We start from the raw sequence: 13,239 nt of genomic DNA, 5'->3' as shown, positions 1-13,239 counted from the left end.
AGAGTCAAAAGAGGCTTGCCTAGTGTTTACTGAGGTTCACAGACGGACTGACAAAAGGGCACAGACAAGATTTTAAAACTCGTTTTTCACAATTGGCCACTCCGACTTACTTTTAGAAAAATGCGTGAAATACAATGTTTAGTTTTTCTGATTATGATTAAATTCGACTTTAGACCAGGTAAAGCTTTTTTACGACACTCGTTTGCACGCATGTGAATGCATTCAGGCGAGTCTAAAAAACTTTCTCCTTCTGTGTGTACCAACTTCGATTACTCAATTTTAGTAGCACTTGAAGTAATTATTTCATTTTGGGACAAACCTTTGGAATGGTGCCTTCCAAAAGAGACTAACCGTTCTTATTCAAGAACAGTTCAAGAACAGCATTCAATATACATAGTGTACGTCATGGTTTGGGACTCTGGGCAAATTTAACAGGAACGTTAAGGGGTTACATTGTAATCGTGGCTAAATATGAACAAAAACATGTTTCAATACTACCACATTTTGTATAATAGTTTTTCGAATAAATGAATGATAAATGCACTACAGAATGACGGTACTGCACACAATGTATCTGACCTTTTCATGTTTTTATAGGATACTTTTTTCCCTGCAGCTATCACCTGACTTTTTTAGCAAGTGTGAGCTGACTCGATAATTATCAAGAATAAGCATGCAGCGCTAATTGTCACTTGCACACATAGTAATAGTGTGATACATTCCTCAGTCACTTTTCCGATGCGTGTTGGGGTGCAGGGAGTACATCTCCTAAGTGTATTTCATGCTTTTAATTGACACCATTGCACGTTAATTTGAAGCATGTCATGGATGTGTCACACCAGCAAGCCGCCACCGTCCGACCTCGTGTAACGTCAAATTACTTTCTTGCTCTTCTTTGCGGTGACAATAGATACACTTCTTCAAGGCAAAAGGACTTTTTTCGGAAGCTTTTGTCCCTGATTGGTGGAAAATATCTTAAGAAAAGTACATTTTTGATCTTTTTTTGTTTTTTACCTTGACTATTCTAGTTTTATTGATGTCACGGTTGCCAGGGTGCACAATTGGCCCCGCCCGTGTGGCGCCAGCTGCGTCTCATTGACTGATTGGCTTTCTGTCAGTAGCTCAGGAGGTAGAGCGATCATTTTAGGATTAAGGGATCCCAGCTCGAATCCCGGCTTGTCCGTGTTACATGCCGAAGTATCCTTGGGTAAGACACTGAAACCCCAATATCCCCAATAAGCAGGTTAGCGCCTTGCATGGCTGCACAGATCATGGCCGCTGTTGGGAAATGTGAAGCACAATGTAAAGCGCTTTGGGAAGTCATTGACTTGAAAGGCGCTATATAAATGCAGATCATTTCATTTCATTTCATTTCCTATTTAAGCTCAGTGCTCTCATTTTTCCTTTGTCAGTACATCAACGAACCTCTGCCCCGTAAGACGTGGGTTTTGACTCATATATATATATATATATATATATATATATATATATATATATATATATATATATATATATATATATATATATATATATATATATATATATATATATATATATACCGTAAATTTCTGTCTATAAGCCGCTACTTTTTCCCCAAACTTTCAACCCTGCGGCTTATTCAGTGATGCGGCCAATTTATGTAATTTTTCTAACGGCCGCCAGCGGCGCTCGAGTACAAAAGGTCTATATGACAAAGTTTCTTTCCGACACTGAGGAAGACGACTTTGATGGCTTTAGTTCTAAGGAGGAAGATGAGGACGGTTTACCGTGATTTTTACAAGTAGAGTATGTTTTTTTACCAGACCCGTTTACTGTGTTGCGAGCGTGTTGCTAGCGTGTTGCTAGCGTGTTGCTACCATTAACTGCCCTGTCACAGGCACCGTTTGGGATGAAAGTGTATTATTAAAGCTTTGAAAACTCTCTCGGTGTACCTTCTTTCTTTGTAAATATGTATAACCCATGTATAATATGTATTTGCAACTGTATATTTTTGTGTATTTGTATTTATTTGTATTTATTTTAGACACCTATTCTGATATGTTTTGCACAGGCGAATGAAAAAGGAGGGGCGGAAAAAACGCGGCGTGACGGGAGTGGGGACCGGTAAAGGGGAGGAACAGACAGACCTGTTTGTGGACATTACACATTTGATATGTTAGTAACATTCACAATAAAATGTGACAATTCTGCAATTCTTAATGAGAAAATAAAAAAAACTGTAAAGTTCAATGAGAAGTAACTTTAAAACTGAAAAAATATAACCATTTACTATCATTATACGATTATATTTTCATGATGACAGGTGTGGCAACACCCCACTTGCCTCCCTGACAAGACGTCTTCAGTCCATAGTGTCAAGACCAGCACACAGGGTAGACCCAATTGCGTAACGTTTCTCACAAATGTATTGGGATATAAGAAGAGGAAGGGCAACGCCCGCGATCCTATGCTCGCTGGACGCGGAAGCAAGTCCCTCTCGCAATCGGATCGTGATGCAAATACTGAAGTGGATCTTCCGTAGCGGGCGATGGTGGTGTCAGGGACGGGAAAACAGGTCGATAGCCAGGACAGGAGAGCAAAAACGTGGTCGGGCTCAGAAACGGGTCGTAAGCCGGGACGGGAGAGCAGACATGGTTGGGATCACAAACGGGTCGTAAGCCGGGACGGGAGAGCAGACGTGGTCGTGATCAAAACGGGTCGTAGCCGGAGACAAACGGGGAGATCAGGAACGGGCAGGTGAAAAACAGGTGCAAAATCTGGGAGAGGCGGGAGTCAGGGTCAAAAAGGCTTGCCTTGTATCAGCAGAGGTTTGCAGACGGACTGAAAAAAGGAGAGTGACGGGACTGGGCTCAAAAAGGGTCAGGGAGCCAGTCAGCCAAAATGAGCTGGCACAAGTGATCCCAATCGGTAATCATGACACTGGGCCATGTGAGCAGTAAGATCAAACATCTAGATGGATCCGGCCATCTCTGTCTGTCCCTCACCCCTTCATACACCCCCCCTTCCGGAGGAAAACAAGGCCTATGCAACAAGGACAGTACAAACATTTTCTTTGTTTTCCTTATCCTCACTGTAAAATGTGGACCTGGTGTGCCACGTCCAATTTTGTTGTCACAATATATCCCATGTTGTAACAATGATGATAAAGGTATATTCTATTCTATTCTATTCTATTCGGGGGCGGCAGTAGCTCAGGAGGAAGAGCGCTCGTCTTGGGATCAAGGGATCCCAGTTCGAATCCCGGCTCGTCCGTGTTACATGTTGAAGTGTCCTTGGGTAAGACACTGAACCCCTAATACCCCCAATAAGCAGGTTAGCGCCTTACATGGCTGCAAGGCCGCAATTGGGAAATGTGGAGCACATTGTAAAGCGCTTTGGGAAGTCATTGACTTGAAAAGCGCTATATAAATGCAGATCAAATGCAGATCATCATCTATAGTGTATGATGCATAATGACCAACAAAACTATATTATTTCAAACAAGCTAAACTCTATCAACACCGGTTGATCAAGTTGACTCTTTTTGTCATACTTCCCATTGAAAATATAGTAATATCTGAACGTTAAGTTAACCGTCAAGCGAGAAAGGTCTCACTCAGAGTAATGAACTCGTCACCACGCACAGCTCTCGATTCCGGAACGCCACTCGAAAAAAGGTACTTTCGGATCGAGCGGCTTTCAGCAATTTGGAAAGCAGCTCTGTAAAGTAAACAAACAAGCCAAGGTAGAGGTCAGGCTAGGTTTTTATTCTAGAAGCCAAAGATGATTCCTTTGACTGCATTCAAGTCATAGTAAAACGAAGTCAAGGACAGAAGCAAGCATCGCCCTGCAGGTGTCTTGTTGACTCTTCCATCAACTGACGACGACGTTGCAAGCCAATGACATTGCTTTCTAAATAGACGGCGCGGGATAAATTCCCTATCATCAAGATTCATAAACAAATGTGGCAAAAAGCACCTGGTTTGTCAAGGCGGTTTATTTAGATGAGTGTTCTTCAACTGTTTTGACTTGTAGTCCCACCATTCCACCCTAATGACAAGTTTCAACCCAAACAAGAAACAATTTCCACTTCTTAAATGTATCTAATTAAAGGATTGCACTGTTTAAAGCAGAGGTAGTTTAATATATGTACCTCTTTTGAATAAACAAAATGACTAGGTGTCAAGAACCGGAACAGGATCAGGACCCAAACGCGTGACGTTTCTCACACAAGCCTCTTATTTTACGGGAAATAGGGGGTGTCATGCACGTTAGGCAGCAGTCTGGCTTAAAATGATAGGAAGCCAGAGGCCGACGTGATCGCTACCAATTGCCCGAGTAGATATCCGACAAGGGTTGGGTAGGGTTACTTTAACTTGATTACTTTTAATTACTTTTGGATGACTCCAATACCAAATATGCTAATAAAAGACAAAAGAAACTAAATGAATACAATTATTACATTTTATGCAGGCTTGGGGAGTATTGGAATACCGTACATGGAAAATGACTAAAATTTGTGCAGGCTCGGGGAGTAACGGAATACGTGGAACGGCAAAAATGATGTTGGCAAGCTGTTTGGATTTATTTTCATTTTGTTTCTGTCGCATTTTATGTTAGTTGTGCCGGAGATCAAAGAGATCAAAGCCAGGAGAGAAAGTTTACCACGTGTTGTGAGTCATCATTTTATTTATATTTAGTTTCTTTTGTCTTTTATTAGCATATTTGGTATTGGAGTCATCCAAAAGTAATTAAAAGTAATCAAGTTAAAGTAACCCTACCCAACCCTGACTGTAAATGAGTATAATCGACTATTGCTCATTTTATTTTGCCAGGGCAAATGCCCGTGACCCACTTTTGGCTCCCGACCCACCTGGTGAGAAACACTGATTTAGATGCTTGTTTATTTCCTTGCAGTTTGCAAATGAAACTGTGGGGTATGAATGGTAAAGACCCCTGAAAATAAATAATTATAAATAAAAAACACACACACACTGCTCATGTTTAGCCCTTAGGCATCACATTGGAGTTTCATTTACTTGATTAAACCACATTTGCATATGGAAATTTTGGGAAAATGTCATTAATTTGTTTGATTCAAAGACCAGGTTTTCAAATGAAAGATGTATCCAAATTAATGCAGTTGGTCTGTTAAATTATGCAGGGCGTGCTTGCTTTTTTCAATTTTCAGGGTTTTTAACTAAATTCAAGCACTTTTAAGGACCTTTAAAACCACTTTTACAATTTCTCCAGTGTGTATCAAATACTACAAATATATCTGTGATTTACATATGCGATTTTTAATCTAGCATTTATCAAGACTTATGATTTATAGATGTTGAGCAAATTGCAAATATTGTCATGAACCAGAAAAGGATCAGGACCCAAACGCGTGACGTTACTCACACAAGCCCTTTATTTCACAGGAAATGGGGAGTCAGCCACGTCAGGCAGCAGTCTGGCGTGAAATAATAGGAAGCTAGAGGCCGATGAGATTAATACCAATTGCCTGAGTAGATATTGGACAGAAGGGGTCGATACCGGATAGGAAGGGTCCGACAGGATAGATAATGAAACAGGATATCGAAAATAAACAGGACGAACTAGACGGGAACGAAAACTGGATAAAATAATAAACAGGACAAAAATAGTTGGAAACAAAACTGGAAACCGATATTAAACAGGACAAAATAAACGGGAAAAATACCGGACTGGAAATACCAAAAGGAACCGAGTGGAAACCCACTTCTCCTCGAGGAAAAAGTTTGTTGACGGACTGACAAAAGGAAAAATGAGAGTGTTAGTGATCTTTGCACTAATACACATTTCTTGGTGCCCTGTTTAAGTGTAGTAAGCACCTGTCTTCTTGGGTGCGATCTGTAAGGGGCAATGATGCTTCATACCGACTAATGCCAGCTGCCGTTAATCACTATGGAATAACAAATGCAATGAAAAGCAAACCCACCAGAGACCATTGTCAGCGTCATTTCAATTTGAGAAACATGGCAATGATTTCAACCATTTACTAGTATTTCACCCAAATTTCAATCACTTTTCAAGCCTTGAAAATAGAACAATAAAATGTAAGCATTTTTAAGGATTTCAAGCCTGTGAATTTTCAACAAAGCAGGATTTTTTTTACATTTTGTGTCCAGGTGTTCACAAGACATACCTCCTGTGTCTGATAACTCATGTGATTCACTTATGCCCGCTCCTTTGGCGTTAACTGCCTCTGACTCTGATTGGCTCTCTGTAACTATTTGACCTCAGTCCTGTCAATCCCCTGTTGTCAGTCCGTCTGCGAACTTCAGTGCATACTAAGCAAGCCTTTTCCGACCTTGACTTCCACCTGTCCCGTTTTTGCTCCAGCCTGTCTCCGACAACGACCCGGTTTGATCCTGACCACGTCTGCTCTCCCGTCCCGGCTTACGACCCGTTTCTGACCACGACCACATTTTTGCTTTACTGTCCCGGCTAACGACCTGTTTTTACGAGAGCGACTCACCTAGCGAACGCCGGATCGTGGTCACAATAAAACTTGTGAGAAACGTAACGCAATTGGGTCCTGTTTCCGTTCTGGTCCTGACATCCTGAACCAACTAGACTTCCCATTAAACGGACTCTACCCCCCAAAAAACAGGCTAATTAATTAAGAACTGTATTGGAAGTAAAAGGATATTATAATATAAATTGCGACATTCTGAAACCAATTTAATCCAATTACTGGAACCCCTCATGAATATAATGCCTCCGAAATCGCTTTGCAATAGTCCAAAGGGAGCATGTGTTCAACCATGAAGACTAAAAAAAAAAAGCGGACCCCATCAATGATATAAACGCTTGAGAGAAACTGTTAATTTGAGTCATAAACCTAATTATGGCCTCACACAAACACACCCCATTTCAAATTTTGACCATTTCCAGCAAGAGTCAATTTGAGTTTGTGCTCCTGAGAAACGCCTGTTCAAGAAGATTGACGCTTTCTCTCTTAATGGCCTCCGACATGATTAAAAGACATCCTAAAAGAAACAAAAACATTTGTGTCATGAACCGGAACAGGATCAGGACCCAAATGCGTGACGTTTCTCACACAAGCCTTTCATTTTACAGGAAATGGGGAGTGTGAGCAGTCTGGCGTGGAATGATAGGAAGCCAGAGGCTGACGAGATCGATACCAATTGCCTGAGCAGATATTGGACAGATGGGGTCGATACCGGACAGGACGGGACAGACAGGATTAATTTAAAAACAGGATATCGAAATTCAACAGGACAAACTAGACGGGAACGAAACTGAAAACCGATGTTAAACAACTGGACAGACAGTATCGATGTCAAAACAGGATATCGAAATAAAACAGACAAACTAAACAAGAACAATACCGGACAGGGAATACCAACAGGAAACAGGACCGAGTCAAAACCCACGTCTTGCGGGGCAGAGGCTCGTTGACGGACTGACCAAGGAAGAGTGAGTGCACTGAGCTTGAATAGATAGAAAGCTAATCTGTCAACGAACCGCAGCTGGCGCCACACGGGCGGGGCCAATTGGGCGCCATGGAAACCGTGACAATTTGGTTTATAGCGTATTAAGTTGGAGTCAGGACATATTTTTAATCAACATTCGGGCCACGAGACAAAAAAAACAAGGGCTTGAGAAGCAGTTCGATAGAGGTTTTTATTACAAGAAAATTTAAAAAAGATTTGTGTTTGAGTACAGAACAAGGCTGTAATGGTTTCAAGATGGCTGACATTCATTTATATGCCGGGGGCAGGGGGGTGCTTTCAATGACTAAAACTAAGTATAAGTCAGTGGAAAATTCCCCAAATCCCAGTTTTACACCAGTCCCTGTCCTGTTTCTGCTCCCGTCTATATCCGGCGACGACTCGTTTTGATTCTGACCATGTATGCTCTCCCGTCCCGACTTACGACCCATTTTTGATCCCGATCACGTCTGCTCTCCCGTCCCGGCTTACGACCTGTTTCCGACCTCGACCACGTTTTTGCTTTACTATCCCATCTATCAACCTGTTTTTCCATCCTTGACACCGCCATTGCTCGCTACGGAAGATCTACTTCCTTGTTCGGATCACAAACTGAGTACGAGAGCAACTTGCTTCCCGCGCCTGGCAAACGCCGGATCGTCGGCGCAGCCCTTCCGCTTTCCTTGAATACAACTTGTGAGAAACGGAACGCAATAAGGTCCTGTTTCCGTTCTGGTCTAGACAGCCAGGGTTGCGCCTCGGCACAACACGAGTCCCTTCAGTCTATTTGCAAATAAACATTGCCGCCTTCTGTCTTCATCAAATGGGATACATTCCAAATTGGGCTTACAATCTTGCCCACCGCACAGCAATAAATCACCATCATAAAAAGTGGCGGTTATATTCCTCTGTCGTTATTGATATTTGTTTGAACTCGAATCCTAAATCAAGTGCTGACCGCTAGGGTGTTTCTGCCATTGTAAAGTCGGCATAAACTAGTTCCACAAAAGTGTGTACCGTAAATTCCGGACTATAGAGCGCACCTGATTATAAGCCGCACCCACCACATTTTCAGAGGAAAACCGATTTTGTACATACACTAGCCGCACCTGTATATATGCCTCGGCCGAGTCATACCTAATTGGTAAAATGGCGGCGCCCTCTGTTGGCTGCGGCTGCATCGGCTCGCTACAACGGGTCAGGTGTATCGACATTTTGTTCTGTGTACATTGTTACAAAGAATGACAATACAAAGGAAATTATTATTATTATTATTATTATTATATAAGCCGCATGCGCCCACATTAAAAGAATGTATCACAAACACAAAATTAACTCAGACCGGACTGTAAGTCCCGCGATTGAAACTAAATGTCCTTCATTAAAGTACACATTTCAAAAATCACAGCCGGCAAAATGAACTGAAAATGATACCGGTACATAAGGTTTGATGCAGACCGGCAGAGACCGGGTAAGTAATCCAAGGAAAAAAGTGTATATTTCCAAAGGTAAGGGTGAGAAAGATAGATCCACTATTTTACGCGTTGTCCACAAACACTCACCTTTACCGGTCCCCACTTCCCGTCACCCCGCGTTTGTTACGCCCATTCTTTTAAATTGGCCCGTGCAAGACATATTAGAATAAGTGTCCAAAATAAATACAAATAAATACATTACAAAAATATACAGTTGCAAATACATATTATACATGGTTACACATATTTACAAAGAAAGACGATACACCGAGAGAGTTTTCAAAGCTTTAATAATATAACTTTCATCCGTTAATGGTAGCAACACGCTAGCAACACGCTCGCAACACAGTAAACGGGTCTGTTAAAAAAAATATACCATACTTGTAAAAATCACGGTAAACCGTCCTCATCTTCCTCCTTAGAACTGAAGCCATCAAAGTCGTCTTCCTCAGTGTCGGAAAGAAACAGTGTCATATAGACGTCGTCCCACGCTCCCGCAGCCAGACTCGCGCTCTCATTGTCGCTGGAACTTTCATCCACTCCTGATTCTGTGCCCTCCTCTCCGGCACGCAGCAGACCGGCTTTTCGGAACCCGTTGGTGATGGTGGATTTTTTTAAAGCTGCCCCACGCTGTCAGGATCCACTAGCAGACTTGCGAAAAAGTTACCTTTCGCATGCAGCCAGTTTTAGTGAAGTTGCAGTCTTCCTCGGCGCATATATTCCACCGGTCCAAATCTTACCATTTGTACTCGAGCGCCGCTGGCGGCCATCAGAAAAATTACATAAATTGGCTGCATTACTGAATAAGCCGCAGGGTTGAAAGTTTGGGGGAAAAGTAGCGGCTTATAGTCCGGAATTTACTGTACTTTTAAACCAGATGATATCCTGTTTTTGCTTCAAATATTTGTTCTGTCTGTTCCTTTGTTCTGCCTAAATAAATGCAGTTGGGTGGGGGAAGGGCCCCCTAGAGTTCGGAGCGCGACCAAGGAGATGGACGTAAGTTTCCTCTTCTTCTGGCTCCTCCCCCTCTCCAACTGCCAGTTGTGAAAAAGTCGGATGCTTGGTGTATCTTTTCTAGCGTCAGCAAATTGTAAATAGCTCTCCCACAACATGTAAGAGGTCGATTTAGACCCCACAGCCGTCCAGCATGGATGTAATTCTGCTGTTGAAGGCAACGTGACGTCACGTGGAAGGGTCAATGTATAAAAAGATGCAATATAATCAACGTATGGATGAATTAGAGAAGTGATTATATTCATTCCAGACGGAAAAAGCTTAATTAACTGATGTTGTCCCCCTAATTTTAGCCAGTACTGGCTTTGCGATTGCTGTTCATTAGCAGTCTGGACACAGAATAGTGAGCGTTTTGTTCTCTAGGGCCATTTTCACATTTCGCAATAACGTAATTAAAAGTTGCTAGATTAACTAGTTATTAGAATTGTCTTTGTCAAGATGGTTTGGTTGCAATGATAGGGACAGTTTGAAATTACGACTGAATTGAGGCTGAACTTGATTTGTGTGACTCTAGCGCTCCCTAGTGGCTTGTTTTTGGCTGAAGATTAATTTTGGATAGAAATGTTTGGCTATTGGAGTACCCTTTGGTCGGTCTGTCTGAAAACATCCGTTAACACTAGGCAAGCTTTTTTTCGACCCTGACTCACACCTGTTTTTTGCTCCCGTCTGTCCCCCGGCTTCGACTCGTTTTTGATCCTGACCACGTCTACTCTCCCGTCCCGGCTTTCGACCTATTTTTGTCCCCGACCACGTCTACTCTCCTTTCCTGGCTTACAACTCGCTTCCAACCCCGACCACGTTTTTGCTCTCCTGTCCCCGCTACTGACCCGTTTTTCCGTTCCCGACACCGCCATCGCTCGCCACGAAAGATCCTGCTTCCTGCGTCTAGCAAACACCAGATCGCGGGGCACAGCCCTTCCTCTTTCCTTTAATAAAACTTGTGAGAAATGTAACGCAATTGGGTCCAGTTTCCGTTCTGGTCCTGACACCGCCAGGTATTTCTTTCCAATTAAAATAGTGTAATATTTTAAACATTAACATGTTAAATGATGATCAGATTGGCTCCCTGTCCCTATTTTTCGACTCCGACCACGTCTACTCTCATTTCCTGGCGTACGACTCGCTTACGACCCCGAACACGGTTTTACTCTCCTGTCCCGGCTACTGACCCATTTTTCCTTTCCCGGCACCGCCATCGCTCGCCATGGAAGATCCACTTCAGAGCGACCTGCTTCCCGCGTCTAGCGAACACCGGATCTTTCCTTTAATAAAACTTGTGAGAAACGTAACACAATTGGGTCCTGTTTCCATTCTGGTCCTGACACCACAAAGCATTTTTTTCCAATTAAAATAGTTTTGGACTGCTTCACCTGAGCTCCCAACAATATTTTAAACACTAACATTTAATTGATGATGAGATTTTGTATCAGAACATATGGATATCTCATCATCCTAAGTTGCAAAACTGATCTCATCTCATCTCATTAGCTGCACCGCTTGTCCTCAGTAGGGTCGCGGGGGTTCTGGAGCCCATCCCAGCAGTCATCGGGCAGTGGGCAGGGGACACCCTGAACTGGTTGCCAGCCAATCGCAGAGCACACGGGGACAGACAACTCACTCGCTCATTCACACCTAGGGACAATTTGGACCGGCCGATTTACCTGAAATGCATGTTTTTGGAATGTGGGAGGGAACCGGAGTACCCGGAGGAAACCCACGCAAGCACGGGGAGAACATACAAACTCCGCACAGGAAGTCTGGAGCTGGATTTGAACCCACGACAGGTTCCCATGACATGAACTGTGCCGCACAAGCGCTAACCACTGCGCCGCCGTGCTGCCCCTGCAAAACTGATATCACTCAAAATTCCCCAAGTTAGACTGTGGTTGTCAGAGTAATAGAAGCCTTACTCTGCATTCAAGTGAAAAACTGCTGTGCAAAACTGAGTGTGACAAGTGATTCTTAAGTGTACTGTAATTTGTTATGCTTTGCGTATTATTCTAGAATAATTCCAGTTTGAGGCCTTTAATGAAGACGCATGAGTGCTGTTTATGTGCAGGAAAAACATTGTGTCATACGTCTCCTTTAAGGTTGTAATGCAGTTTTGCTACTGTTTGTATAAAAAGGCTTGGGGGGTAATGGAATATACGTGACATATTCAAATTCCTTCTTTTCCTGTAGACAGTAACAAAGTGGTAAGACATCTTTCATAACTGTTCTGAGGTCTTGGGTTTGAATTATGTGCTTGGTGTGTCAGGACCAGAACAGAAACAGGACCCCCTCGCGTAACGTTTCTCACAAGTTTTATTAGAAGAAAGGGAAAGGGTTGCGCCCACGATCCAGTGATTGCTGGACGTGGGAAGCAGGTTGCTCTGAACGCAGAAGTGGGACTTCCGTGGAGAGCGATGGCGGTGTCGGGAGTGGAAAAAACAGGTCAGTAGCCGGGACAGGAGAGCAAAAAAACGTGGTCGAGATCAGCAATGAGTCGAAAGCCAGGAGAGGAGAGTAGACGTGGTTGAGATCAAAACAGGTCATAATTCGGGACGGGAGAGCAGACGTGGTCGAGATCAAAACAGTTCGTAATTCGGGACGGGAGAGCAGACGTGGTCGAGATCAAAACATATCATAGCGGGAGATAAACAGGAGCAAAAAACAGGACAGGCGAAAAAGGGCTTGCCGTGTAAAATCAGAGATTCGCAGACAGACTGACAAAAAGGGACTGACAGGACAGAGTTTAAATACTGACAGGGAGACAATCTGTCAACAGGCTGCAGCTGGCGCCACACGGGCGGGACCAATTGGGCGCCATGGCAACCGTGACATGGTGGCGATTTCTATTTTGGCAAAATGAAAATAAAGTATTTGTAATACTTACGGCCATACTACCCTGAACACGCCCGATCTCGTCCGATCTCGAAAGCTAAGCAGGGTCGGGCCTGGTTAGTACTTGGATGGGAGACCGCCTGGGAATACCAGGTGCTGTAAGCTCGAGGAAGCGGAAGTGGCACGCAAGCGCGCGAAAATGCGGCGGGTCCGAAATGCCGTATTTTGAAGTCGAGTCGAAGTTTTTGTTTTGTTTTACCCAATAATTGAACTGAGTTTTTGATTTATTTGATATGGCGCCTAGAAAGGCAGTTTCTAAACCATGTTTTTGCGGTGCCGTGGACCATGGAGCAATGATCCAGTGCAGTCACTGCAAACACTATATTCACTATGAGTGCTCTGGACTATCAGTTCAGGACCTAAGCCTCGCGATACAGGATAAGCAAGCTACTTACATCTGCAAG

General features: G+C 43.3%; 1 non-coding gene across 1 annotated transcript; it reads left to right on the top strand.

Moving 5' to 3' along the window:
• Window positions 1-12,821: 12,821 nt before the first annotated feature.
• LOC148354413 (5S ribosomal RNA) lies at window positions 12,822-12,940 on the top strand. Its single transcript, XR_015852617.1, has one exon. It is a non-coding gene; the product is annotated as a 5S ribosomal RNA (ribosomal RNA).
• Window positions 12,941-13,239: the final 299 nt, after the last annotated feature.

This window comes from Urocampus carinirostris, chromosome 13 (assembly GCF_059441175.1).
Source record: "Urocampus carinirostris isolate Australia breed hairy pipefish chromosome 13, RoL_Ucar_1.0, whole genome shotgun sequence".
NCBI lineage: Eukaryota > Metazoa > Chordata > Actinopteri > Syngnathiformes > Syngnathidae > Urocampus > Urocampus carinirostris.
Note: the sequence above shows the minus strand (reverse complement) of the source record. Positions and strands in the feature narration are given on the sequence as shown.